This window comes from Eulemur rufifrons, chromosome 8, assembly GCF_041146395.1.
Source record: "Eulemur rufifrons isolate Redbay chromosome 8, OSU_ERuf_1, whole genome shotgun sequence".
Taxonomy (NCBI): domain Eukaryota; kingdom Metazoa; phylum Chordata; class Mammalia; order Primates; family Lemuridae; genus Eulemur; species Eulemur rufifrons.
In genome coordinates this window covers 50682281-50692244 of record NC_090990.1, presented here as the reverse complement: position 1 = coordinate 50692244, position 9964 = coordinate 50682281, and the positions used below count along the sequence as shown (strand labels likewise).

Here is a 9964-nt window from a genome sequence, read left to right as displayed (position 1 = left end):
ACTGAGCACTAAGAACATTGAGCACTTTGGTTTTTATTCCTTTAATCTTCTTTAATGTCTACCTTGGAACTGCATTGAACACAATGAACAGCATTTTTATACTATCAGACTTTCAAAAAATTAATTAAAATGCAATATAATTTTCAATTAACCAAAGTGCTCAGAGAAGGATTTGAGTTAACTGAGAAAGAACTCTCATATCCATTTTTCCCAGTCTTGAACTTGAAAATCTTTGGAGAAAAAGGTTTTAAAAGTTTCTAGCCATAGTCTATAAAATATTTACATTCTTGGGAATTTTTTGGTTGCTATCTAAGGATGCCTGTGTTATCACTGATTATTAGTGATTTATTTAATCCACATATATTTTCTGAGTGTTTAATAGAATTTGCAAGATGCTTGCAGTACAAAGACAGAAGATAATAGTTTCTTTTCTCAATATTTTCACAGCCTAGTGTTATGAATAATAAACTTATAACAAATGACTAAATATAACCCCAAAGTGATTGTTTTAATCATCATTGTTATTTAATTATAGAAGCTTTCCTTGTTCAAAATATAATAAAACAGGTTAGGTTCTAAAAGGCTATTTCTCAGTCCATTTGCTTATAACTCTAAAGTGTTGAAAGGGGAGTTCACGTGTATTTTTCTTGACACAATTCCAACCAAACTGAAGTGAGATTTACCCCTTAAAACTTGGTTCAAATTTTTTTCTTGTTGATGGATGTGCTTTCAGGTAACGTTTTCCAAAGCAGATTAATTTCATCTACATTAAACATTAGCAGATACTGTTAGCCAATCCCCTCCCCAGACACACACATCCGGATGTTCTCCAGGGCAGACACAGATACCCTAGTGTCTGTTCGCTTTTTTGTCACTCCTTTGATGTTAAGCAGACTCCAATAGGCCTTGAACCATTGCACATTCAAGAGCTGCACTAAAACACTTATCGATAGCATTGTAACCTTGCTTAGTCTTTAGTGCTTTAATAAACTTTGAACCTTCTCCTGAGGGAATATTAAGCTAGTGGCCTTCCAGCATGGATGCCAATTCTATAGCCACACGTAGAAGGTTACCCATTTTTGCTCATAACACTTCCTTATGCCTTGTTGAAGCACTGTACTTATTATCTATGGAATGATTTAATCTTTGTCCTTGGGAATCTTCCCTTCTCATCATACTGCAATTCATTTATTTGTAATATTCATAATTTTCTGACCACTGTCTGATTTTAAATATTGTCTCTCTTTTTTCTATTGTACATATATATCTCTTACTACCAGCATTTCCCACATGGTAACTAGGGTAATATAGGATAATTATCTGGAAGCATTAAGGAGCCCCTTGTGTGCTTGGTCAGGAATTTAAGGTGATTTCAATTAGCTTGGTTGAATGTTTTCCCCTAGGCACCCCGAGCTAAGTGCAGATGTGGAATAGTGGAGATGTGGATTTAGCCAGGGTTGTGCTTTTGCCTGCAGGTAAGATAAAGAGGGAGATGAGTAAAGAATTGAATATGTGCAACTAAGTGACTATAAATGTTGACCTTGGAATTTTTTAATCTGCGTAGGAAGCAAGAAAGGATATTGAAGCATTTAGGTGTTGACCAAAAAGGAAGAGGCTGAAGCACAAAATATGATTTAAAGAGTTTACTAGAGCCAAAGTGAGAACAGCTGCCTGGAAGACTTAGACCCACGTAACCTTGGACATGAGCTCCATTAGGCCTTTATAACGAGCAAGTTTTTAAAGGCAAAATAGAGGGACAGGGAGTAGGCTGATATAAAGTTGTTTGTCAGGAATTCTCATTGGTTTATAGAAATAACATTGATTAGTGATAGGCTATACGTTATTAAACTATATAGTATATAGCGTACAGTGCCATGTTATTAGGTTAATTTATAGCTGCTTGTGGTAATAGCAAGTAATTTCAAGAGATGGATACATAGTTCAAAGGGGGAAAGTAAGATGTGATTGCTGTCTCATTTTAATGCCTCTCTGGGCCCGATAATTTGAAAGGGCTTGCTATTCTCAGATAAAAGTTCTTTTCTTTCCTCATTTCCTCCTTTTGATCAAAAATCTTTCTTCTTGAAAGCATTGATGATCAAAATCTGAGTGTCAAGGTGCCCTGACAGTCCTGTCCCACGCTGGGAGTGGGAGGGTGGTGCAGAGTGCGGGAGAGGAAAGGAGGCATCTCAGTGAGGAATTTTTAAGAGCACCCAAAAGCCAAATTGGGATGGCATCACAAAGCGGCAAAAAAAACCAAAAACATGAGATCTCAGTCAAATCATTGATCTACAGCTGCTGTCGCTTGTTGAGTCATCCCTAGCCTTCAGAGTACCATGCATTTACTTCTCAGATGAAGTAAAACAAAGAGAAATAGATAACATTTTAATAATTTGAATAGTAGAAATATAATGCACACAAGGATTATAATGAAAAAGAGAATTTATATGCCAGAATGACAAAGGGAACCTGTTCCATTAGGGAGCCAACTAAAAACAGCAGGAAGAAAACTAAATCCTGGTTCTTCTATAGGGATTTGTTATATAGCCAAGTGGCTTCTTTTCTAATTTTTCCTAGATGAGTTTCTACATCATGGGAAGTGTTTATCTATACACAACAAGAGGTATTTACCACCACACACACACCTCCCTGCTCAGCTAATATATAATCTAAAGCAATGTGATTGCCCAGTACAACCTTAGCCAGTGAATTAATAGCTTTTGTTGAGCTGTGAAAGAGGCAGCAGCTTCACCAGCAATATTGTCTAAGGTTTCAGAAAGATTTCTGATCATGTGTTCAAGGAAAGCAACACCCCACCAAGGAAAAAGTGTTCTCCCCCAAAAGTACATGGAGCTAGCTTCTCCATAGCTGGGGAGATAATTAGGTTTTCTCCACATAGAATCTTCATCTAAAGCAGAACAGTGGTTATGCCTTGAAGTTTGAGTGGTGACCAAATATCCTAAAAGACATTGCCCTTCATCATTCCATGCCCTCAGACATTTATAGGCCCATGGACAGTGATCTCCTCCACAGACAAAAGTCAATCCTGGTGGAGCACAGGTAAGTGTACTATAATTTGAGTACATCAGCTTTTGGGCATTTTTAAACCATAGGTCAGAAATAATAGAGCAAGAGGGTGGGTTGAATTTTGATAGCAGGAGGGACTTTTTTTTTTTTTTTTTTTTTTTTACTGTCTGACAGCATCATGGTTTTTACCACTGTCATTTGGGAGTGAAGTGGCAGTTAATTTGACAGTGAGATTCTGGTAAGTTCAACTGAAACATGGGCCAGGCAGGTTAGGATGAGTCAGGCAGACCAGATAAATAGGTTTTGCTTTATGCAACCCCTGAGTTATGTTATGAGTGCAATCGGGAATACTGGTGACCCAATGGGTCATTGTGGCCAAAAGTGGTTTATGGTTTAGGGTGACAAAGCCAGCATTTTGTCAAATTTCCAACAGTGGCAATGGTTTGTGAGATTCGGATGAGAGAATTATCCCTCCATGTTATAACTGAATTAATTACAGACAGTAAAAACAGAAACCTGATCATAGGCATTCTGCTAAGGTATATACAAATAGGACTAGTACAGTATATCTTAAGAGAATATGTGTGTGTGTGTGTGTGTGTGTGTGTGTGTGTATGAGACAATTTTACCAAAACCACCAAGCAAGGATCCCTAAAATATGAAGGAGGCCTAAGAGAATAAGTATTCCAGTCAACAGAAAAAAAAAAGACAGAATATTTCAAGGGTGCTGTGCATTGGAATCATGGAGCACTGGTTATACAGGCCTGGTCCAGTATCTTGGATGGAAGCAGATCACAGTAGATGTCAGCTACCTGTTGTCCTGGCCAGGAGGAAGTTTGTAGGTCATCTTTAATTGAAGATCTCCAGTGACGGAAGATGTCCATTCTGGTAGGGCTGCCTTTTGTAAATGAGAAGCATGAGTCCATGAGTCAACACCCTTAAATTTAGCAGCACAGAGATTGTTCAATAATACTTGATAGGGTCCCTTGCAGTGGGGTTGGAGGGAATCTTATTTGATGTTGTTTCTGGTAAACGAAATCTCCAGGTTATAGGCCATGATTTTTTTTTTTTTTTTTGAGACAAAGTCTCACATTGTTGCCTGATCTAGAGTGCCATGGTGGCAGCCTAGCTCACAGCAACCTCAAACTCCTGGGCTCAAGAAATCCTCCTGCTTCAACCTCCCAAGTAGCTGGGACTACAGGCATGCACCACCACGCCTGGTTAATTTTTTCTATTTTTAGTAGAGACAGGATCTTGCTCTTGTTCAGGCTGGTCTTGAACTCCTGACCTCAAGCGATTTTCCCACCTCAGCCTCCCAGAGTGCTAGGATTACAGGCATGAGCCACCTTGCCTGTAGGCCACGATTTTTGATAACTTCATTTTCCAGGAGCTTGCTGTGAAATGAATTCTTTATTAATTTGGAGTTCATGGTGATAAGTTTCATAAGACCTTGGCAATAATGGAAGCTATCACCTTTAAGAAGGGTAGGTTCATAAGCTCCTTCATCTAGTCTCATGGGCCTTTCTGTTATTATTTCAAAGGGAGAGAGCTGATGATTTCCAAATAGGGTGGATTGCAGGTTGAGCAGAAGCAGTGGGAAAGCCTTTGCCCAGGGAAGGTTAAAAACTTCCATTAGCTTTGCAAATTGAGTTTTTATCAAACCATTTGTGTGTTTCACTGGTCTAGAGGATTGAGGGTGATATACAGAATGGAAATGTTGGAATATAGGCCAAATTTTATAAGTGGATCAAATTACTTGACTGGTAAAGTGTGTCCCTTGCTAGCAAAGGAGCTTAGATGGAACTTCTCATGAAAAAATTATCTTTTCTAGTAATAATTTACTTACTGCTTGGGCTATGGCTCATCAACATGGAAATGCTCCATACAAATTAGCACCATAATAGATGTACAACCCTGAGATGGAGGCAGTTGGATAAAGTCCAACTGCCATATCTCAAAGGGCCCTTAAATGTAAAGGAAAATGTCCCTGTGACCCATGAAGGGGTTTTCCAGAATTATGTTTGAGACAAATAGTGTAGCAAGAATAAAACTTCTGTGCAATAGTAGGAGATGGTTTCCAATAATGTTGCTTTCCCCATGCCATTATTTTGTCTGGATTCCAATGAGTCAGCTTATGAACATACTATAGAAAAAGGGGTAATAAAAGCCCTGAGGGAAAGATTGCTCTATTATTAGGTCCATACCATAAGCCTGTTTGTGGGGAAAACTTGCTCCTTTTTCTTTCCAAAGCTCTATCTCTTTCTTGGGAGCTCCCATTTGTGCTTTTTCTACTGAAGTTTTAGAAGGGTAATAAGTCAGTAAGGTCATTTCAAGACATTCTTTGTCTGATGTAATCTTCAGGGCTCCATTCTTAGCTACAGCATCAACGAAATGGCTGCTCTTGTTCTCCAAATTATTTAATTTTGAATGACCAGGAATTTAGATAATGGTCAAAGATTTGGGTTTTTAGATTGCCTGTAAGAGGTCAGAGACTTGTTGACCATTTTTAATGGTTGAAATAGGTCAGAAACCCACTTTGCTTTCAAAGCATTCCAAAATCATAAACTACTCCAAATGCATGTCTGCTGTCAGGATAAGTGTTAGCTGTTTTGTCTTTTGCCAATTGACAAGCATGAATTATGGCAATCAATTCTGCCTGCTGAGCTGATTTTACATCTGGAAGAGGATTATCTTCTATAACCTCAGTTAGAGACACTATGGCACAATCAGCCCTATAATTTCCAAATTCACCTTTCAAATAAGAACCATCAGTCAGGTAGAGCAAGGACAAGCTGGAAAGTGGGCAACTAAGTCTGGCCTGTATGGACACAGTTCCTGCCCAAACCTGGGCAGAGGAGAGCCCAAGCTAAGGGTGATCAGCACACAACCTACTAAAGAGAAATTTCGAAACAAAATAAAACAGGAAAAATTTAATGGAATCAAGAGTAATAAAGAGTAATGAATCTACGTACAATTTGAGTCTTGCTTCATACCACAAATGAATGTCATACTTGTCACATAGGTTTCGAGATTTTTGTAAGAATTGTCATCAAATGGTATACTTCAACTTAGAACTGGAATGATACTTTCTGGGAACAACACAATTTGCTTTCATTGCATAAAAATTTACATTGACAGATTTAAGGATTTGCAGAAGTCCTGTTGTAACCCATTTAACAGACACAAAATCTAGCCCCCCAAATTTGCATGTAATTGACTCAGATGATGCCACTTTTCTGAATGTGAAATCTGGAAGACAGCTTTTACCTGGTTGGAAGCTTTGTCCAAAATCTATGCAGATAATCAGTGGAAGTGTGGATGTTGATTCTGAAGACCATCAGAAAAGAAAACCTTAATCAGATTGAAGAACTGCTAAAAGCTTTGAGGTCATTACAATTTACAAATCCAGGAAAATAAACTGCATTTGCTCCAGAAACTGGTAAAAGAGAAAAAAGAAGGCTTACAAAAAATGCAACCATTGGTTCAGAGAGCAAAGAGTATTGGTATCGGCGAAGAGTAAGGTGTAAGACAGCCAGGGTCGCCTGTTTTTCAGTGGGATGGACCTCTGTGGCTGCCTTGATGAAGGTTGCTTAGGATGTTTCTGTGCTTGTCCTGCCTGTGGTTCTACCAAATGTAGAGCTGAATGAGTTGTGACTTCAAGTGGCTGTATAATGAGCAAATCGAAATTGAAGGAGGAGAAATAATTTATAATAAACATGCTGGATAATTTGAGATATCAAACTATAGGATCTTTAGAGGTCCTCTCTCTGTTTCTAAAATTCTGTATTCTGAGATAATCACATTTTAAGTTTGATCGCTAAATGACAACGATTTGAAAACCATCTCAATATCCACTCATTATGCACTAATTTTGTATTCGGGTGATTTAAGATTCATTATTTGATATAAACTTAGATGGGCTGTCTATCAGTAATGAGTGTTAAGCCTGTCTGGGTCCATATAAACAAGTAGGAGTCACACCTGTAATCCTAGCACTCTGGGAGGCCGAGGAGGGAGGATCACTCAAGGTCAGGAGTTCAAGACCAGCCCGAGCAAGAATGAGACTCCATCTCTACTAAAAAAAAAAAAAAAAAAGAAAGAAAGAAAGAAAGAAAGAAAGAAATAAATAAATAAATAAATTAGCTGGACAACTAAAAATATGTAGAAAAAATTAGCCAGGCATGGTGGTGCATGCCTGTAGTCCTAGCTACTCGGGAGGCTGGGGCAGAAGGATTGCTTGAGCCCAGGAGTTTGAGGTTGTTGTGAGCTAGGCTGATGCCATGGCACTGTAGCCTGGGCAACAGAGTGAGACTCTTTCTCCACAAAAAAAAAGAAAAGAAAAAAAGTAAGAAAACAAGTAGGGTGTAGGCAGTCCTCAATTTGCATCATTTCCAAAGGCAGAAATTTCAGTAACCATGATTTAGTCAATTAACACCAGTCTCCTAACAGCACAGTTCAAATTTCATTTACCACAGTGTATTAACTATGAGTAATTGCATGAAGTACGAACTTCTCTGCTAGTTCTTCAGTGTACAAATCACTACATAAATAACAGATGTGCTTCATGATCAGTGATCAATCATGTTACTTCTTTCAAAGTCTGCCAGAGGTTGGTCCCTGCATATCTGTTATTCAATTCATTCACAGCTAAGAGTGTAGTTGTGTTCTCTTTGTCATCCACTTGACATTTCACAAAACTGGACTGTCAAAAGAATTGGCCAATGAAGATGAAGGTGGAGCAAAGAAATGAAAAATGACAATGCTGGAAGTGAAATTTAAATCACACATAAATGGAGTTGTAGAAGAAATCACTGATTATGGAAATGTTGATACTACTGCTATTCTAGAGACCCAGAGGAACTTATCAACATAAATGAGGAAAGTGGTTGTGATGAAAAGGATAACTATGTCCCAGATGAAGCGATGGTGAAAAATTTCACACTGAAGGATATTTAATGTAGATTCAGAAATATAACATGAAAGCACACATAATAAAATAGTGGAAGCTGATCCACAATTAAAAGGAATATAACGATTTCCCATTGTATAGAAAAGATGTTTACTCGGTATCAAGTTATTTGACCAAAAAAAAAAAAAAAAAAGGCAAAAAAAGCAATCACTATCAAACTACTCTTTTTTTTTTTTTTTTTTTTTTTTTTGAGACAGAGTCTTGTTCTGTCACCCTAGCTAGAGTGCAGTGGTGCCATCATAGCTCACTGCAACCTCAAACTCCTGAGTTCAAGCAATCCTCCTGCCTCAGCCTCTTGAGTAGCTGGGACAACGGGTGCGAGCCACCACATCTGTCCAACTTTTTCTATTTTTATTAATAATAGATATGTGGTCTGGCTCTTGCTCAGGCTGGTCTCAAACTCCTGAGCTCAAGGAAGCCTCCTGCCTCGGCCTCCCAGAGTGCTCGGATGACAGACATGAGCCACTGCATCTGGCCTCAAACTATTCTTATTTAGTTTTTACAATGAAATAAAACACTTTAATTCTCAATGTTTCTAATGTTTTAAATTATAATGTACTAAATATTTTAAACATTTTTGCATTTTCTTATAAATTTATAATTGATAGTAAATAAGAATTTTTAATATTTTGACAGATTAGTAAAGGTCATGGAATGATTATAATTTTCCCCATTGATTATTATAGTAAGATTGCTTTGCATGGCCATTGTTATGGTCCCATACTGCTGTGCAAAATGAGGACTGTCCGTAGCTGGGAACAATGCCTACTTCAGGGACAACTGATTTTAATAAAACTAGCTAGTTGAGGGATAAGTTATTTTGAACATAATCTACATATCTCTGTGCTAAAATATATTTCTCCTCTTCCTACTTATTCTTCAAATAAAAAATAAAAGTTTTAATACTCCAAACCTATTGTTGTGTATACCATGCATTCTTAGTCAAAATTTGTTTTGGGGGACAAAAAGAATCTTATTGTTTTTATGTATAAAGCAGAGTATACATACAGTACATAAACAGATACTATATCTGTGGTGTTAAAATTTTGGGGGGTGGTTAGGATTAAAAGATCTAAAAAGGCTCCTTAATGAAATGATAAGGAAAAAAAGAGTGGAGAAACACTGATTAAGACATAGAGCATAAATAATTTTTTGGAATTTTTTTGAATCTTGATGTTGGAATTTGCATGGGTGCTGTTTGGAGGATGGGGGAATGGTATCTTCTCTTTGCACCTTTTTTTTTTTCTGAGTTATTTCTTATTTGCTTTATATTTGTACAGTAGCCTTGCTCAGTATGCTGTCATTGGATAATAGTTTCCTTTACTCATATTATTGTAGACATAGCTGGTTATTATATGTTACATATTTTATTTCAAAGTATTAATGGGGTACAAATGCTTTTGCTACATGGATAGCTTTTACAATGCTTAAGTCAGGGCTATTCGTGTGCCCATCACCTGAATAGTGTTCATGGTGCCTGTTGGGCAGGTTTTTACCCTTTCCCTCTTTACACTTTCTTTTTTAAAGACAGCTACCTGTCATTTTGTCTAAAGGCTTCTGTCACTAGGACATTGCCACTAAGTTAGTTTTTGGTTTTGTTTTCTTTTTCCTAAATACAGTACTTCAGTTTAATCAAGTGAGTTTTTAACAGTTTGAAATATTTTTGTGGCCACTAAAACTAAATTTATACAGCTAGTTTGAATTGACCAGTAAAAGTTTATTTTTATTGTTTCTTTTTAATTTTAATTTTGCCATTTCTTTAAGATGACTAGTTTTACTTTGATGGATTGGCATTTTCGATCAGAGAATTAAATGTTGTTTTAAGTTTTAATTGTTCACTGACCTGGTTGTCAGAAGTACAATTAGTTTATCAATTCCTTTGTCCATATGTTTCAACTGAGCACTGGCAAAAAGAATATTTTAGCTTTATATACTTTAGTCAGATGTTAATTTTTTTTTCTCAACTAATGA

General features: G+C 37.1%; 1 pseudogene; it reads left to right on the top strand.

Moving 5' to 3' along the window:
* The first annotated feature begins 5982 nt into the window (after positions 1-5982).
* LOC138389584 (ARL14 effector protein pseudogene) lies at positions 5983-6751 on the top strand (annotated as a pseudogene).
* Positions 6752-9964: the final 3213 nt, after the last annotated feature.